The 18832-nt window shown below is 47.1% G+C and overlaps 1 protein-coding gene across 1 annotated transcript in view; it reads left to right on the top strand.

Moving 5' to 3' along the window:
• LOC311445462 (uncharacterized protein) overlaps nucleotides 1–18832 on the top strand; it is a 342727-nt gene that overhangs the window by 97621 nt on the left and 226274 nt on the right. The window contains exon 8 of the mRNA XM_084537630.1: nucleotides 2982–3142. The gene's annotated coding sequence lies outside the window, so the exon portion shown is untranslated. The remainder of the gene's footprint in view (nucleotides 1–2981; nucleotides 3143–18832) is intronic.

Raw genomic sequence — 18832 nt, 5'->3', positions numbered from 1 at the left:
AGGGCAGGGGAGCAGCCGTGGGCCTTCTGCTGTCCCCAGCAGCGTCAGCCTGCTCTGCCCGGCCAAAAGGTCTCAAAGCGTGCCTGTGGGGTGGTGCTGGAGGAGATGGGAGGCGGAGCGGTGTGCCCAGGAGCATCCCCTGCCTTCCCGAGCCCCCACGTACCCGCAGCCATGAACGCCGCGGGGCTGCAGTTCCCTCGGCAGGCTCCTGCTCGCTCTGCCATTTCCCTGGTGCGATCCCAGGGAATTATCCATATCTCTGACAAGAGAATAGGTTACTAATGCACCAACACAGCTGTTTTGACACTTTTGATGAATAACATTCAATACTATTAATTGGAACAATTGCTTTTCATTTAACTAAATCACTAGAATTGCTAAACTAAATTGAAACGGAATGTAATTTTGCCTCGCTCTCCTTTAATATGGGCCTCTAAATGTCTTCTCCCTGAAGAATTAGTAACTTAATCACCTAACAGTGATAACTGTTTCATAGTCCTCAGCTGGAAGGCTTTCCTGCTAAGCAGTATTGCATGGGAGTAGAGTGTTATAACAGGGAGCAAATCCCATCTCTTTCCTTTCTCCCCCTCTCGGCAGCAATATTAATCATATTAAAAATGATTCTCTTCCTCTTTTTCTGTTCCAGCAAGATCTTTATAGATCATCGTAATTTCCCCCCCCCCCTCCTTTTTGCATTGTATCAATCACTTGGTATGTCTAGCAGGGTGCACAACAATTACAGCTGTCCATTATGTCAAAGATGGATTTCTGCTGGCGCTGCCTGGGCAATGGGCTCCTCTTCATTCTCCAGTGAACTCGTCATCCAGCGCGCACGGTGCAGACGCTGTCATAACACAGTGACTGCACTGGCCAAAAATACTTCCAAGGTGGGACAACAGGGTAAACATTTACTTGCCTTTATTAATTATTCCAAAAGGATTGTGGCATAACTAAGTGAAAATATTCTGAAATTTGCATTAACTGCTGAGGAAACCTCCTTTCTGGGAGTGTTAATCACCCAACTGAGTCTCTAAAATTCTGTCAAGTTTAACTTTCCCCTGTAGCCTTTACATCCTGCTTGCCTATCTCTGGCCATAGTGGCGCTGATAGCTATTTTACTACTTATTCTTTGAGTTTTTCTTGTTCTATTACTACACAAAACTAATGTCTTGATGTTGACTTTTTCAGCATTATTTCATGATAAAATGTTTCTGTGTAGCTTAAGTTTACCTGGCTTCATAATTTAGCTAAAGAACATGTCCTGTGGCCAGGAGAGTCCCTCATCTTGAGGCAAGCTGAAATTGGGATTGAGAGGGGAAGCCTTTCACTAGCAGGTAGCACTTGCATGGTTTTCATCTGTTCTTTCATAGATTGAGCTTCTTGTCCACACTGATTCATGTTAGAGTTGGGAAAATTTCCAACTAATGAATTGTTTTTGTGTGCTTTCCTCTGAATTTACATTTTCTGTTTTCACCGTCAGTGACTCTTCCGTAGATCAACCTGAGTTCAGAGAGGGAGGCAGGAAAAGATGCAAAGCTGAGTTATATTATTACAGAAACGGACTGCGATCTGGTTCCCTTGGAAAAGTTTTTGGTGTGATTGTGAGCACTAAGCAGCAGCCCAGAGCTTGGAGGTTTGTTCACGTACAAGACAGTAAGATGCCAAACTTCCCCCGTTGCCTTGAGCTGATTTCTGCCGTTTGGCCAGACCTGGTGCTGCGGAGCCCTGCCCTAGGAGCTGCTTTCCTCTCGCTGTAAGCAAACTGATGCTGAGTTTTGGTTCCTGCCTGTTTGGGCAGGACTGCCCCAGGACAAATATTTGGAGCCTTTTTGTCACTGAGCCTCCTTCCTGGCCAGATGTGTTGGGCCTGACACTGCATCCTCTGCAGATCCCTCATTTCACAGCCCTTTTGGGTGGCTGTGTGCAGGATTCATTTGTTTTAAGCCTGCCTATTCTGCCTTCACAGAAACCTCACGGGAAAGCTAAGGCAAATTAAATAAGTCAAATGGATTTAATTTGACATGCTAGATCTTCACTTAAGCGTATATTTTTTTTTTTGATTGGGGAGGGACAAAGTGCTCTTTGTTGCAGATTACTATGCCCACCTGTTTTTTGGGTTATAGCTCATTCAGATGTGCTGTTGGGGTTTTGCCAGCATTTCCCTTCCAGGTTTCTGAGCTGTTGGTGACAATGGGCCTTTCCTAAAAGGCAGAGCTCTGGGCGTTCCTGCAGGGTTCAAGGCTGCTCATTTCTGGGGAGGGGATTTTCTGTGTGCATTGCCTCTGCAACTGAAACTATCTCTAGTTATGTCCCAATCACAGTACACTGACTCAAACAGGTGATTTAATTAATAAGTTTGGCAAATTTGGATCTATTTAATGAGTGATGAATGGAACTGTGATGCTTCCCATCACCAGGGTCAGGTTTTATAGCCAAATTGCTTGGTGTGATTCGTTGCTGTCATTTTTTCCATGTACGTGGTTAAAGCCATTCCAGCCTGTGGCACTGAAGTTTTGTCAAATCAGTGGTTCCTTTCCTTGGTATTTGTTCCGTTTCCTAACCGAATGACTTTCTTAAATTTTAAGACTAACATGGACTCTGTTCACAAATTGCTAGTGAATACCTGGAACTGTACTATGTGTGAATAATCCGTGAGATACTGCAAATATTCACCAACGTTAAATAATTAACAAGTGCACCATGCTAGATTAAGTAACCTAATGGGGGAAAAATGTAGAGAAATAGCTCCCCGACCAGGTGCTGCCATTAATCAAACTGCTGGGACTTCTGTTGGTGGTTGCTGTGCTCTTGGTGCAGTTGGATGGATGGGGGCTGTGGGGCGGGCTGTTACGCTGCCGGACTGTCTGTGGGCCACAAGTAGGTGCTGTCTTTGCAACTGGACATCCAATTCATCTAAAATAGTTCATCTTCCCTGCTATTAATGTTCCTTGCTTCTCATACTCCACTCTCCCTGTCTGCAGGTAGGCGTGCTGAGCTTTCCTGCTATGCCGTGCAGGAAGCGTTGCTGTAGAGAGGAAATCATAGCTGAGGACGGTGTATGGAGAAAGTCTTCTGAAGGCTGAACTTCTGCATACGGCAGTGATTTACAGAGGTTCTTTGACTCTGTCTGGCCACTCGCAAGGTATTTCTAAACATAACTTCGTTTAGACCAGTATCTGGGAGGGAAAAGGGAAGTGTGATAAAGCAAATGATGGAAACTTGCAGCTAAAAGTGTTTTGGCAGCTGAGGCCTGGAGTGGTGCTGCTTGAAAGATGAGCACTCTGTGAATTGAGGGCATCTCAGGAGAAGTAAATCTGCCTCCTCCAACACAGACTGAGCACTGGCCCAAAGACCCCGGGTAAATAAGAATCAAACTTCACTACAGGACATTTATGTGGTCATGATTTATTGGTGCTCTCAAAGCCTTTGAACCTTTGCAGCCCTTTGGGGGAAATGGTGTGTTACAGGGGCTTAAATAAATAAATAAAAAATAAGAAGAAATACATGCCTATAGCTACAGGAAAAACCTATTGTGCCATTTGTTCCAAAAGCCTTGACATGTTCAGGGCTTTTTCCTGAATTTGATTTTTTTTTTTTTTTTTTATAGGATTTTGGTCAGTCAGCCAGTGCTGTAGGAAATAAAACAACTCTTTGACAGATTCTTGTTTCTCAGTCCCTTTCCCAGCAACTTCCCCCTCTGGTAAAGCGAACTGAGCTGCAGGATTCTGATGGAAAAATCAAACAAACCTGCCGAGCGTGGCTGAGAAGTAATAGAAAACTACTTGGATCTCAAGGCCCTGCCAGTATAAGTTTAACATAGTGTTGTTTCTTCACCAGATGTCAAATATCCTTTTCCATTTTTCTGTGGTGTATCGTGTCCTTGGTTCATCCTTCTGTGAACAGCTGCTGGTGTGCTGACTGCCTGGAACGCAGCGGTTCTCTCTGTGGAGGCTTTCTAAACCTCTGTGCAGCCCGCTTTGCTGCCATGAGTACATCATGAGATCTTATGTCTTGTACCTTATATTACAAACAGAGCCTGTGCTCAAATTCTGTGAGATCTTAGCTACAATGAAGGAAAACAGCAACTTTTATCTTCCAAGGAAATTGTGGCTGTACTGTGGTTATTTGGGATTTGCCACTAGTTTGTGTTACTGGCAGGCTTTTTGCATCGCCTTCATAACGTGTTGCAGCCAGTTGTACTACAGATGTGAGGTACCCCTCTAGCTGGGGCTGGCGATGCGGAAAGCTCTCATGTAGAGAAGATGAAAGGTAAGTTGCGTGTGCCACCAACAGGTTGTTTGCATGGTGGCTTGGTGGTGGTTGGAATGGGGACCGCATGTCCTGATGGGCGTACAGCTAACATCCAGTTGGTAATGCGTACTTATGGGCTAGCATTAAGAAAAATCAACTTCTGTTTAAGAAGCATTGCAAGTCTTGATTGTTTTGTGGTGATTTTTGATGATGATTTCTGTACCATGTAATACATGTATTGTTAGGAAATATATCTTCCCTCCATCTATTATCCCTCTCCCTTTTTATACTGATAAAAGATGGGGAATAAGGTTTGAGTTTAGAAAGAAATCAATAAAAAACAACCAACCAACCCCCTGGCAATAGTTACTGTTTGTTGTCAGTCTTCCTTTGAACTGTTAGAGTTCATACTCCTAAACTCCTGAAGTTACAGCTTTTTTCTGGTTGGGTTTGAATGTAAAGCTGGTATAAGGATGACTGCATGCCCAGGTCCTCCTCAGGAAAACTGAGTGAGGTCAGCTCTTTGACATAAAGAGCTGCCCATTGCAGCCCCGTCTCTTCCCTGGTACTGTCAGTCTGAGGTCTCTGCTGACAGCCCGAGCATACCTAAGAAAAGTTTTCTTCTGTAGCCTAGAGGGAATTAAGGATATGCCAAGTCTCATAATGTTTTATAATAGTAACTATAATTTAATTCTTAGAAGTTTTCTCGAACATCTGCAGGCCAGAAGCAGAGTGTGACAGGGGTTTGCAAGCATGGTAAGTCATTCTGATTGTCCTGTAGCTTCAGAACATGCTTTGTCTTTCACAGGTCCATCCTAGGAGGCCCGGCTGGGCTAGAAACGTGTTGCTGCCTCCTGGTGCTTCGTGGGGGTAGCTGTTCGCAGGCTCCTAGGGTGGCAAGGTGGGGTGCTTGGGGTATGGAAATAGTCAGCTCTGCTTTTAGCCCCTCCACTGCCTGGCCTCCTTTTTGTTGCTGGCTTCCTGGTGGCTGCTTCCAGACTTGCTCCCTTCTGACCTTTGGCAAGTCCTTTGTTTTCTGGGCCCTCGACATCACAGAGCCTTCTGCTTGTACTTACTCAGAGTGCAGCAGGAGGCACTTCCCACAGAATAGAAAACTTTAACGTGGATCTGGGTATCACTTTATTTTTTCTGACAGTTTTGAGAACAGTTTAAATTTGCAAACCTTTAAGAAATATTAGACCAGCTGAGGTTATGTGTACAGGGAGCCACTCCTCAGGTGTGAGAGGCTCAGCACAGCCCTGGCGTGCGCTCTGTTCTCTGCTCCTGCCAAGTGGATTCCTCACAGCAGTTCCTCAACCACCGCTGCCTTCGCACTTCTCTAATTCTTTCGAGCATCTCACATGGATGCGAGCAGGGCCGGTTGCCTCTCCCGAGGGATGCAGAGGTGGCTTCGTATGGTATGGATGGGACTTCACTGACTCTGGAGTGCATGTGACAGTGAGACTGGCTACATGCGGCTGTAAGCTCTGCTGTTTGTCTTTAGTTCCTGAAATGGAGAGCCCCTTCCCCTGTGCACTGTGCTGGAGCACTTCCCCCTGTCCTCAGAAGAAGAGTGTGCGCCGGCAGTTAATGAGAAGCGCTGGAAGCTGGGTCCCAAGAGATGATTAAACCCTGCATGCCAATTAAAAGGAGTGTAATTACACAGCAGGGACAAGTTGTTAAACAAGCAGGAGGTTATTGTCCTTCAAGTCAACGTACTGGAACAGCGAGAAAGAGCCTACCAGGAAATCTCTGGCAGGGCCGTTTTGTTTGGCCTAGGGCTTTTTTTTGGAGGAGCTCAGGAGCTGGCTAGGGTAGGAATGGGCTAATGCGGCATTTTGCCTTTTATTTGTTTGTGGGTGGTGATGAGTACTTCGAGCAGAGAGATCTGGAAAGCGACTGCTGTGTATGTAAGCTGAGCTGTCTCAAGGCTGGTGTGTGGAAGGTGCAGCCTCAAGTGCTTCCCCGGGCATGGTCCTTCACCCAGCTGGGAGAGAGGTGTGGGTGGACTGCAAGATCCCAGGGACCCAGCTGGCACAAGTGGAGGTGTGTCGGAGGGTATTGCCCTGTGCTCTGCTGAGCCCCGAACGAAGCTCTGAGCACAAGGCAGACATGGGGATAATTTATGGTGACTGATGGGTTCTGTGCTTTTATCTGCTCATGGGTGTCTGTGGACTTGCAACATGATATCATCACTCTTGTTGTTGAAAAGGCTTCATTTAACTCATTTAACTTTTTTTTATTTTTTTTTTTTGACTTGGATCAAGCACAGGGAATAAGGAGTTCAGTATTAGCAGCGTGAGCATTCCTGCTTACTGGTGGTGGAGGAAATGAGTCACATCCCAGTGTTTCTGCTCTGTGTGTACCCAGTCCCAGGTGCGTAAACCGAAAGCTATCTCGTCCGACCTCTGGCAGTCTGTATTTGGTAGGGGTTCTGGGAGGCCTCAGCGTGTCTTCATCTCTTGGAGGAATTAACGTTAATTAACTGTCGGTCCCCTGTGTGTCCTGACCACTAGGTGACATCACATACTTAACATATTTTTTGAGCACTTCCAGTGGGAATGTTTCATGTGTGACCCGCACGCTTGGTTTTGCTCATGCAGTGCACGCGTGCGTTTTTCACACGTCTGTACTTGAATCCCATGCAATAATAGGAGGCAAACTAAAGAATGTGGATTTTAGGATGGAGCAAATGAGTTTTCCTAAAACGAGGCAGCTTGCTCCAGGAGTAATTGAACTAGCTCTGTTCCATTATCGGTCAAATTGTTCTTTAGGTGAGAAACTGAGAAATGCTGGGTGGATTTGGCTGGCTCTGTTCTGTTCTCACATGCTCATCTGTGTAACCTGTGGCCACAAAATGCCCCTTTTTGTGTTGAGATGGCAGTAAGCTATAGCATTCAGGGTGCCTACTGGAAGAAAAGTGCAAGGCCAAGTCTCCCAGCTCCTGTTGTGAAGCTGGAGTGGCAGCCGGGCTTGGGAATTTGTTGTTTGCAGTGGTGTAGGGCACCACTTTGTTTGTTCGGGTGTTTGTTTGTTTGCCTGTGCATTCAGACTTCAGCACGTAGATAGGAAAATGAAGATTTACCTTTAAAGCAAATAACTCCTGAGGGCAGGAGGGTCAGGCAGCTGTGAACCGTGACAACTCAGGGCTGAATTCAGCCTGGGGAAGGCACAGGTAGCCCTGACTTCTAGGGGCGCACTGTGCCAGCTGTGTGTATGTGTGGGTGTATATACATTTTTTTTCCCCCAGCTGAAAAAAATCCCTCCCCTGTTGGAAAATCCCCATGGATCAGCTTCTCAGTCAAGGTCAAATCCCCATCTCTTGTACTTTTCTTGGCCATTATTCCAGGTGATAGATGCACTATTGACTGGCAGCAATGACAGAGCTTGGAATGATGGGGGAACTGAGGCATATTCAACACACTGGCACACAGCTAACTCATGCTAATGTTCAATAATCCTATCCTGCTGCTACACTCTAATGGCTGTTGGCTTGATAGAGCCCCCTCATTGAACTGGTGTATTTCTTATGGGCCTGCCCGCCCATCCTTCATGAATTTTTATTAAACAAAACTGTAAGCGGATTGATTTTGTACTCCTTTATTGCATTTTTATTTAATTCCTTTCAATGGTGGAGGCTCCATCATGTTATCTCGACGTAAATCATGCTGGGGCAGCATGCCAAAAAAATAAAAAGACTACAAGATCATACTTGCATCCAGTGTAAATTTCACTCCTATAACCTTTATTAGCGTAGATTCATTGATTTTTATTTTACTTTTCCTCAGCCCCTCCCTCCCCATGCCTCCTTTTGGTTAGGCTTAGGTCAGAACCTGGGAGCTCTGCTTTTAAATAAGGATTTTTTTTTTTAGAAAAAAAAAGTTGATTAAACAACATGCTCTTTTCTGTGATGCACAGCTGATTAAATGCTCGTAATGCTGGTAGTTCTGTGGGCAGTTACAGCAGTGCCGGTGGTGGGATCACAGCCCTAGCCGCGCTCTGCAGAGCAGTAGCAGAGACTCGCTCGCAGCCATCTCCCTGCTGGGATCGCTTCCCTGGTTGTCCCTCCTGATTGGAAATCTGCTGTGGTGCCAAGCGGCATTTTCGGTCCTGCATCCCTTGGTGCTGCTTCTCACCATCACTAGGGTGTTGGTCCATGGCTGAAGTTTTCAGCAGTAATTAATCACCTTCTACAGGACGTGGACGGGGAGCTGCTGGCTGCTGAACTGCCCCTCGCTCCTGCCCCTCGTGTCCATTCAGGAGGGACTTTGAGCGATATTCGGAAACGCACCACTTATGCTTCCTCTGTGTTGCTTCCTATGAAATATACTTGGTGGATAAAGAAGGCACCAGTAGGTGGCATGCGAGAATGTGCAGCATAGTTCCCGTTGTGCTTCAGATGGACCACGAAGGGCTAACGTTGAGTGCTAAACTCCAGCGGCTCTTGCAGTGCCCCTGGGATCCCCTGGGGTCCCAACACTCTGTAGGATGGGCTCCATCATCGTTGGTTTCGTAGTGGAGTTACACCATGGGGAGCAAAGCATGAGTTTTAAAGTTCCTCCCAAAGTAGGCTTTGCTGTAGTGTGACATCTCTTGCTGCCCCTTCGGGTGTTTTGCAAGCCCTTCCTGGCTGCTCGGTGTCACGCAGGTTCCTAATCTAGAGGCAGCGCTAGGCAGGATGCACATTGCTGCTTTAAGCTGTAGGGGCCTGACACAGCTGTACAAAAGAAAACATGGTAAAGGCGAGAGCAAGAGGCGCTTTAAATATTTTTTTCCTGACTGATATATGTCCTGATCCTGCCCAGGATGTGCCGCTGATACGATAAAGGCAGAGTCTTGTCCTCTTCTAAGTTGCTGTGGCTGTAAATGTGGGAGTTAGCATTGTCTCGCGGCACCCGAGGTCTTGATTTCCACAGCGGCTGCTTTGTGTGGCAAAAGGCCAGTCTTCCACTGACCCGTGGAGCTCTAATCTGACTCCTGAATTTCTGGTTCTGCACGGAGAGCAAGATTACGCCGTGCTCCAGCAAACGCCACTCTGTGGGGTCGTTGGAGCGGAGCTGCAGCAATCCCTAGCGAGGAATCACAGGCGGAGCAAAGAGGTGGTGCTGACACGTGGGATGCGGGGGGCACCTGGCAGGGGACAGCACCAGCTCTTCCTTGCTCAGCCGTGGTCTCCCCTGCTGTGGCTGCGGCCCCTCTGCCCCAGCAGTAAGCAGCAAGGGCTGCTCCAGTGCTCGCGTCTCTCAGTTCACCAGTACAACATGACAGCTGGCCAAAGCGGGCTTGTTTGTCTAAAGTGGACCTGGGTGAGCTGAGCCAACGAAGAATTTTTCATTGAAGATGGAGTGTGGTAGAGTTGTGATGAAATGGGATACCTGTGGTCTTAACTCTTTGCAGGTAGTATCAGTACGTGTCAGAGCACTTCTGTGGAACTGCTTTCTCACCCTTCCGCCAAGGAACTAGTCCTTGTTTGAAAGTTCTTGGTGAGTTTTGTTTTTAAATGACTGCATAGAGGCAAGGACAGAGGTAGGGCAGTGAAGATGTGCTCGCGTTGGCTTACAGCAAGAAGCTAACTTGGTGTATTTTTGGTGGATTGCTTCTGATTATCTCTCAGGGGAAATGATCCAGATGGCAGCAGAAGGTCCTCAGCTCACCTGAGCTGACACAGCTTGTCTGCTCTGAGGGAAGGCTCACTGGCCTAGAGATGGGCTTCTGGCCCGAGCTATACTGTGGCAAAGATAGCCTGTGAAGACAGGGCACAGGCAGAATTGTTTAATCTCTTCTCCATTAGCTTGAAATGAAACTAAATTTTGAAAAGTCATACTTCATACATCTTAGTTCTTCACCAGTATCTGTTAGTTTATTTTACCACCGAGCCGTAATTACATGCCATGGTTCCTGTGGTGGGCTTGTTCAGAAACAAAACAAGAAGTCTGACCCTGCCCCCAAAGTGCAAATAGGTTATCCGTAAGGTAAGAACAAGGAGGAGATTCAGTGACACAATAGCCAGAATTCATTAGGGAGTTTAACTGTTGTTGTGGCTTTACACGTCTCCCATGGGGAGGAAGAAAAAAGAGAAAGAGAGTAAGAGCACTGCTATAACAGTGTATGTAACGTGTTGTGGCCAGAGACCTGACTTTGAGAAAGAACGGGACATTCACTGAGCAGACAGCTCTCTTTAACACTACTGAAGTTGAGCCTAGAAGCACTTAGCCCCTTTTTCAGTTCCCTTATATTTATCCATTTTTCTTCAGCCTTCAGTGTTACCATTTCCCCTATGAGCTTGTTATGAGTGTTCAGGATAGAGGGGGCTGAGATGACTGTGTAGGGCCGCTCGCTCTGTACTAAGGATCCCCTAAAAACCATGCAGAAGCACACAGAAGGCTCCGTGGCTGTTGCTGGTCTGTCTTGTCCTTGCAACAGATGCCTCCTAGGTCTGTGTGCAAACAGATCAATTTGTGGCTGCGTTCTGCAGGGGGCTATTCCTTTAAAAACACAAAATGACCAATTGTTTGCAAATAGCTCTGGGTCGATGTATTGATGGGGAGAAACAGAGGTAAAGCACTTTTGGGGTGGGAGTGGGTGAAGCAACGTATCTTGTGGCTGATCATTGGTCCAGGGGCAAAAAGCGTCTGAGTGGGGTTAATGCACTGGTTGTTCCTGGTGCCTGAGGAAGGAGTGTTTCTTACAGGAACAACGGAATTAATGAGAACACAAAATGGCACTCTAGAAAGCTAATGACATTCCAGGTGATTTGATTATAATATAATGATTGTTTAAATCTGTCACTTCTAGTTTTGTTAACAGAAATAACGTGAGTTAGATCCATAACTTGGTGATGTTGGCAGAACATGTGGAGTGTTGCGAAGCAGTGTGCTCAGGTGGCCAAGAAGGCCAATGGCATCCTGGCTTGTATCAGGAACGGTGTGACCAGCAGGGCTGCGGAGGTGATCGTCCCCCTGTACTCAGCTCTGGTGAGGCCGCACCTCGAGTACTGTGTTCAGTTTTGGGCCCCTCGCTACAAGAAGGACATCGAGGTGCTTGAGCGGGTGCAGAGAAGGGCGACGAAGCTGGTGAGGGGCCTGGAGAACAAGTCCTACGAGGAGCGGCTGAGGGAGCTGGGCTTGTTCAGCCTGGAGAAGAGGAGGCTCAGGGGCGACCTTATCGCTCTCTATAGGTACCTCAAGGGAGGCTGTAGCGAGGTGGGGGTTGGCCTGTTCTCCCACGTGCCTGGTGACAGGACGAGGGGGAATGGGTTTAAGTTGAGCCAGGGGAGTTTTAGGTTAGATGTTAGGAAGAACTTCTTCACTGAAAGGGTTGTGAGGCATTGGAACAGGCTGCAAAGGGAAGTGGTGGAGTCACCATCCCTGGAAGTCTTCAAAAGACGTTTAGATGTAGAGCTTAGGGATATGGTTTAGTGGAGGGCTGTTAGCGTTAGGTTGGAGGTTGGACTCGATGACCTTGAGGTCTCTTCCAACCTAGGAAATTCTGTGATTCTGTGATTCTGTGATTCTGTGAATCTCAGGCTGTTAGAGATGCTCGGCGTTTCGGGGCTGCTGGGGCAGGGGAAATGGATTGACTCCTCCATGTTATGTCACCACAGAGGGACTCAGAGGGTGTTGACCTTTTCTTAACCTTGTACGCTCGAGTTTTGGTCTGAAGTTTCAGTTTGACCCTGGGTGGGGGTGGAGGGAAAAAATTCTGGCTTGAGGGAGGAAAAAGGGAATATTTACCTAAGTCAGTGTGGTGGGTGGAGAGAGAGGTGTGATGCGGCTGGTTGCTGCTGCTGCCTTGCTTCACCTTTGTTAGTCCCATTGTGTGTTCAAACACTTTTAAACACCAAAAACACAAATTGAACTGTTCTTATCCCTCAGTCTTGTGAGATTTGCTTATGTTTTATAGTACTCTTATCATGTTGAGGACACCATATCATACGTAAACCAGCTACTACTATCCAAAAATGTAAAGGCTGAAACGAGCTCTTCTGGTTTGAATGTCTTTTTAAAGTAGTTATATTTTTCCTTTCCTTCTTCTGTATGCCAACCTGGCAAAAGTACCTACAGGGGCTTTTGTCTAATTGGAAACATCTGATTTGTGCTGAAGTCTGTGACTATTTGGGGATGGAGAGCAGTGTGGGTGTGCTGATGGATGTTTGCAGTTCTGGAAAAGTTTGTGGATGTGCAGCATGCTTCCTTGGAAGTGGAACCACCACCTTGGCAGAAGCTGTTCCTGTAGAGGAAAAGCTGCATCTCTCAGTGCCTGAGGTAGCAGGCGCCTCCTGAGGCCCCCAGGCCTCTCTGCTACGCAAGGTACAGACCTCCCAGACCCCAGCACGTCATTAACGTGGAAATCTCGGTGGACTGATTTGAATTTCTAAGCTCTTTGCGTCCTGTCTCTCTTCCTATCTTAGTCCTTCTTGCCATGTAATCCCACAGTCTGGCAAGCTCCATAATAAGTGCAGATAGATGAGTGTGTGTACATCTCCATTAACATGACTGTGCGGGCTAATGATGGGGACCTCCTGCTGCTCTCCGCTTGTTTTCTGTTGATTGTTATGTAATGTTCGGCAGCGGGAGGTAAATTCCTCTCCAATTTTGAGACCCGTTGCAGCATGCAAACCCCACTGTGAGAAGTCACGGTGATTGAGCTTTCGAATCAAGTCCCATGCTGATAACTATAAATCAGGCCTATTATACACTCCGACCGACAGCCAGAAACCCTCCGTACTGCATGTGGCACAGCAGAGTCTTGGAGCTGCACCGGAGTTTGTTTTGTAGCTGCGAACACTTGTGTCTTTGAAAGGCTGTGATTTAAATTTGGTGGGATGTTTGTGTTCACTCAGATGAAGGGCCGCGGGTGCTCCGGATGCCGAAGGTCAAGCTGATGCTCGGGGTGTGCCTTTGAAGACTTGCTCCTGCTCCGCATGCTGAGCTGTGGGATTGCTGGGGTTGAAGTGAAAGAGCTCTTCTGGTGGTGGAGTTTGTTCCAGCTGCTCTTTGGTCATCTTTGCCAGGCAGGGCTCTGATCCGTGCCTTAGAAAGATGCTCTGAATTAGCTGCTGTTTGCATTTTTTGAGGGACTGAAGTGATGTGTGTCAATGGAGCAATTTGGGTGAAGGTTGTAGGCCTGCAAAAAGCAGGAGAGAATGCTGGGAGCCTTCCCAAGCCCTTCCAGCATGGGCTGTAGAAATCCTTTGAGAGCACAGCAAATCCTGCAGCTCGGTGTGATCGGCCCTGCCTCCAGGGAGATGAGTTGGACTGGGGCTGAGTGCCCAGGGGGCAGCAAGACACACTTTGCAACAGTGACACCGGGTCTACTGGGTGAAATTCAGAATTGCAGAACTGTAGGGGCTGGAAGGGACCTCCAGAGATCAGTGGGTCCAACCCCCCTGCCAAAGCAGGTTCCTCAGAGCAGGCTGCCCAGGTAGGCGTCCAGACAGACCTTGAATATCCCCAGAGGAGACCCCACAACCTCCCTGGGCAGCCTGTCCCAGCGCTCCGTCACCCTCACTGGGAAGAAGTTCTTTGGCGTGTTGGTGCGGAACTGCCTGGGCTCCATCTCATGGCCATTGCCCCTTGTCCTGTCCTGCTCTTGGCTTACACAGGGAGACGACTGGGTTGTTCCTAAGACTGCCCTGATAGGTTTCTGAATCTTCCACCTTCCCATGCTTGTTTTTGTTCCCTGCTTCCGTCTTTTCATCATCGATGCAGTGGGTGGGACTGCCCTTCCAATGAGACCTCAATGTCTGTGCCCAGCGGCTTCTGTAATTGGGAAGCAGGAGGGTGTCTGCTGACTGCACACTGCACTTCTAAGCTCCAGAAACAAATCTTAACAGAACTAAGTGCTTATTTGCACTGTTGCAGGCACTTGCCTTTGTAGTATACATGTAGTATGTAAGATAGCTCTTTTCAGATGGGTACTGTGAACGCAAGGCAAGGCAACATCTTGGTGGCTGGGCTGAGCAGGTGGATGAACTCCACACAACCTCAGCTGCCTGTTCTGGAGGTCTCAGGTCCTGCAGTACTCATGTGCCTGGGTACAGAGCTTCTGAATTCAATTCTTAGTGCTGCAGCCTGCTGTTGAAACTATTTTTGGCTTTGTGGAGTACAGAGAAGAGTTTTGTCTGGGGACGAACTGAATTAGAAAGAAAAGCTGTCAGGATATTCACCCTTTGCATAGTAGGGTTTTCTAGTGTGCCACTGGCTTGGAGTTCCTGCACTTTTCCTACTTCTCTGTTGTACTGCTTGGCCTTGCAAGGTTGTTACAAAGCTTAATTAATTCATAGAGTACCTTGAAAATGGATGACCGGATCCTCAGCTGGGGGGATCTGGCGTGCTTTCACTGAGCTGAGTAGGCCCGTGCTGATGTGTACGACCTGAGAATTCAGCTTGTGAGTGTGCCTACTAAGTACTGTTGTACAGGGGACCAGTCCCACGTAAAGGATATGTTCAGTCAGGTAGGTCCAAATAGCTGAGTGATGGGGTCCCAGTGTAAAATTTCTGCTTTATCCCTGTTTCATAGTCAAAGATTAGCAAGCATCCAGGTAGAGATATATGGTCGAGGCAGCATCTGATGGGCTGATGATGAATGTGAGTTTGAGAGAGGCTTCAGATTAGCCTCGCATGCATAAATATCACTCGTGGGTGACAAGGACACTGGAGGTCACTGAATTGTATTTGTGCTCATTCATGGCCTTTATAAACTCTGTGCTATTGAGCACGTTCCCTCCGGGATAGAAGGCAGTGTGGTCAGATGGCACACTTGGAAACCTTTTCCCCATGACACGGGTTTTGCAAATCTGTTGTAATATGTGTTGATTTGGGGAGTATACGGTATTATTAATAGGTATTTATAATATTGCTGTCTTCCTGTTGTTTCCTTTCTTTTTTTTTCATGCTCCTTCCAACTATTTCCCTATTCCATGTTGTATTTTTAGTAAAATCTCACTTCTCTAAGTTGCAGGGAAAAAAGCTTTCAGATAGTTCCGATCCTCTTTAGAAATGCTAATAAACTCTTTTTATAGTGCATTTTCTAGTCTAATTGCAGGTTCTACACCCAAGCTTTACTTAGGAAGGCTTGTAAAATGAATGTTGTAAGCTTGAGTGTACTTTAACTTCCAGTACTACCAACTAATGAAAAAAACAGGCAAGCAAAGCCAAAACTCAGCTATTAACCAAAAACCTGCAAAATTAAGGCTGCCTCCTTCAAAAAAGGCAGTCAATGTACGGTGAGTGAATTTCTTTAGTTTCTAACATTACAGTGTTAACTGTAAAGGTTGTGAGGGTGTTAATAATTAATGTTAATTAACTTGGCATCTTTGGAGTGCTGGGAGAGCAGCTACGGGATTAGCAGATAGGCCCGGGGTATACTTAGTTACTTTTAGTCTTGTCCTTAAATTTGTAAGTGCGGCTAATTAAAACCTTTCCACTCCGATCTCGAGCTCGGTGTATTTGGCTGTCACAGTGTAAGCTGTTGTCAATTAGCACTGTTTTTTCCGTGCTGTTTATTTCAGAAGCATAAGAATCACAATAAAAGCAAGTGCTGGCCTGTGAAGCGCTGGGAAGTGTTGGGCAGGGCCCCAGCTGTCCCGGTCTCCTCTTTGATGTTACGAGGCTTAGCGGGCACGCACGTGTCCTGAAGCGTTGCTGCTTCCCTCGCCCCCTGAAGTTGGACATCTCCTGTGTGATCTGAGGAGTCTGGGAGAGCTGGCCCCTGAAAGTCTGCCTGATGGAGCGCACAAGTCTCCGTGTGAAGACCCCCAAAGCCTCTGGAAACCAACCAACCGTGTTCTCGACACTGGGGGCACTGCCAGGCCTCAAGGGAGAGCTACGGAGGGAAACCCTGGCTGAGCTGAGGGCTGGGTGGGATGGAAAGGAAAGCTTCAGTTCCTCCTGCGGGACTGTGGCTGCCTCTGAGCAGCAGGGCTGGGCTGGCAGGACGGGGATGCTGATTTGGGTGACCTCAGCCAGCCTGGGCTTGCCCGAGGCCACCTGTGACCGAGCTGTTTGCTTTCTCAGCACCACCAAGGAGCTGCAGAAGGGCCAAGGGTTAGCTAAGGAGGCACTGAAGTGGCACTCTGTGTTTCCGCCCGGTGGTTATTTTGAACTTCAGGTAAGCTGAGAGCAGTGCTGATACTGCTCGAGAGGAACTGGAGGCTGTGAAAGGAGAAAGGGGGGGGGGAGAGGAGGCTCTGATGTGTGCCCCAGGGAAGGGGAGAGGGGGCTGTCCTTCAGGTGCTCACAGTGCTGGGAGGGATCCCATGTTCGGACTTGGGCTGGGTGAAGCTTCCCTTAGGCTTGAGCAGTTTTGTCCGAACCGAACCGATTGCCATGGCACAACATGTGTTGGGACGAGTCCTGGTTAGTGCTGGGTGCAGCGCGCTGCTGGAAGAGCCCGCATGGCGCACGCAGAACTGCTCTGATGAGCACACGGCGTGTGTCTTGGGAAACAGGAGCATGCTGTTGTTCTGCAAGGAGGAAAATGTGTTAATGCTTCATTGCAGTGACATCTTGCAAACATTACAGGTATTTCTCATTTTTGAGCACATCTTGCAGCAGGAGGAAGAACAATTTTCAATGAAAATGCAGTTTAGGAAATGGTAGAAAATGAAAATGTCATTGTGTATATCCAGGCTTTTTTGATTTTTGTGTGTGTGTCTTTCATCAGATCCTGCTGTATCTTCTTCACAATATTCTCATCAGTCTAAACAGTGGCCCACAAAGAAGCAATGCTTATTAACTGAACAGGATTACAATATCTACGGGAAGATACCATGCAATAACCTTTTATCGATCTGTTTATCATCAGTAACAAAATAAACATATTACTTATTAAATATTGATTAGTGCAAGGGGAGAAAAGACCCAACTTTTTGAAGAGAAGTCGTATTCTCAACAGCACTTGGAATCTTTTTTTTTCTGTCAACCAGCTGAAGCCCTTTATTCTAAGAAAAATATGGAAACTGGAATGGAGCTACTTCAAATATTGATAGCTTAAATTCAGTGGGCTATTTTCTTGACTTGGAGATTTGAATTCGTCATCATGGACTGACTTAGGCCATCAAGGAAGCTTGAACCTGCCAATGTAGCTTTGGGTGCCAGAGCCAGCTGAAAAGGGAGGAAGGCAAATGCTTTTTGTTGAGAATGATGTTGGAGGTGGTGCTCAGTGCTGGGCACAGGCTGCTTTCACGAGGCTTTTGCATGCAGGGTGTGCAAGCAGGGCTGCCTGTGCTGCGTGCTCTGGCTGACAGTCATGGGGAGAAGCTTTCTCCAGCTTGGAGCTGGGGAGAAGGGCATCGTGCCATGTTTGAAACATGCACCTTTACTTGCACAGAGCTTTGGTGGTGATGCCAGTGATGGGAATCTCCACGTTTGATTTGATTGTTCAGCCTGGAGAAAAGGAGGCTCAGGGGCGACCTTATTGCTCTCTACAGATACCTTAAAGGAGGCTGTAGCGAGGTGGGGGTTGGTTTGTTCTCCCACATGCCTGGTGACAGGACGAGGGGGAATGGGCTTAAGTTGCACCAGGGGAGTTTTAGGTTGGATGTTAGGAAGAACTTCTTTACCGAAAGGGTTGTTAGACATTGGAACAGGCTGCCCAGTGAAGTGGTGGAGTCACCATCCCTGGAAGTCTTCAAAAGACGTTTAGATGTAGAGCTTAGGGATATGGTTTAGTGGGGACTGTTAGTGTTAGGTCAGAGGTTGGATTCGATGATCTTGAGGTCTCTTCCAACCTAGAAATTCTGTGATTCTGTGATTCTGTGATTTCTTAGTTGGGTTTGTAAAATGTCTTTATTCCACGTGTTTTCTCAAAGCTGGCTTCTGTAGGTTAACACAGGTATCCAATAGACATACGTATGTATACTTGCTTGGGTAGAAGCTCTTTTGCAGAGTTTCAAGTTGGGTTTAAAATATTATTCCAAATCTGTGCTGATTTCCATCTGAGTCAATTCCCAGAGGAAGACTGGTGGAGGACTGGTGACCAGTTTGTGGTTTTCTACATGACTGTGTTGTCCACGTCTGAGGTATTGGAAAGTAATGTGTAGGTGAGAATTGTAGGTCTTGTATGTGTCCAGTCTGAAGTAGTTTAATGGAGGCTGCATTGCCAGAAGCACTGAAATCACTTGTTAGGACAATGGCACTGCTCTAAGGGTGTTCCCCATCCTGCCTTGTGACAAGTAAATGGACAAATCTTTCATAGCTGTGTTAATCAAACACCATCTGATGTTCAGGTATCGCTGCAGGTTGGAGGAGCCTTAATTGTGATTGTCCCTTGGTTTGGGGAGGTACCTTGATGTTACACAGATGAGCGTCTTAGGAAGAACTTGGTAGATATTTTATCTTTAATCAGTAAATGTTAATACATACAAAACGTGAGCTGTGTGTTATCTCTGTGGGGTCGTGTGTCTCCTTAACCCTGTTAACAAGAGCTGCAAGTGTATGAACAGTGCCTGCGTTTCAAGTGCACGTGTGAGTATGCAGCACTTGGAGTAACAGCGTTGGAGCATTTTGGAGGATGAAATACTTTTTTCCAGAAAGGTTTACTCTGAGCACTTGAAAGGTGCAACAAGTAAGACTGGTAG

Source organism: Aythya ferina (genome assembly GCF_964211825.1).
Source record: "Aythya ferina genome assembly, chromosome: 16".
Classification (NCBI taxonomy): Eukaryota; Metazoa; Chordata; class Aves; order Anseriformes; family Anatidae; genus Aythya; species Aythya ferina.
The sequence above is the reverse complement of the archived record's forward strand: the minus strand, read 5'-3'. Positions and strand labels throughout refer to the sequence as shown.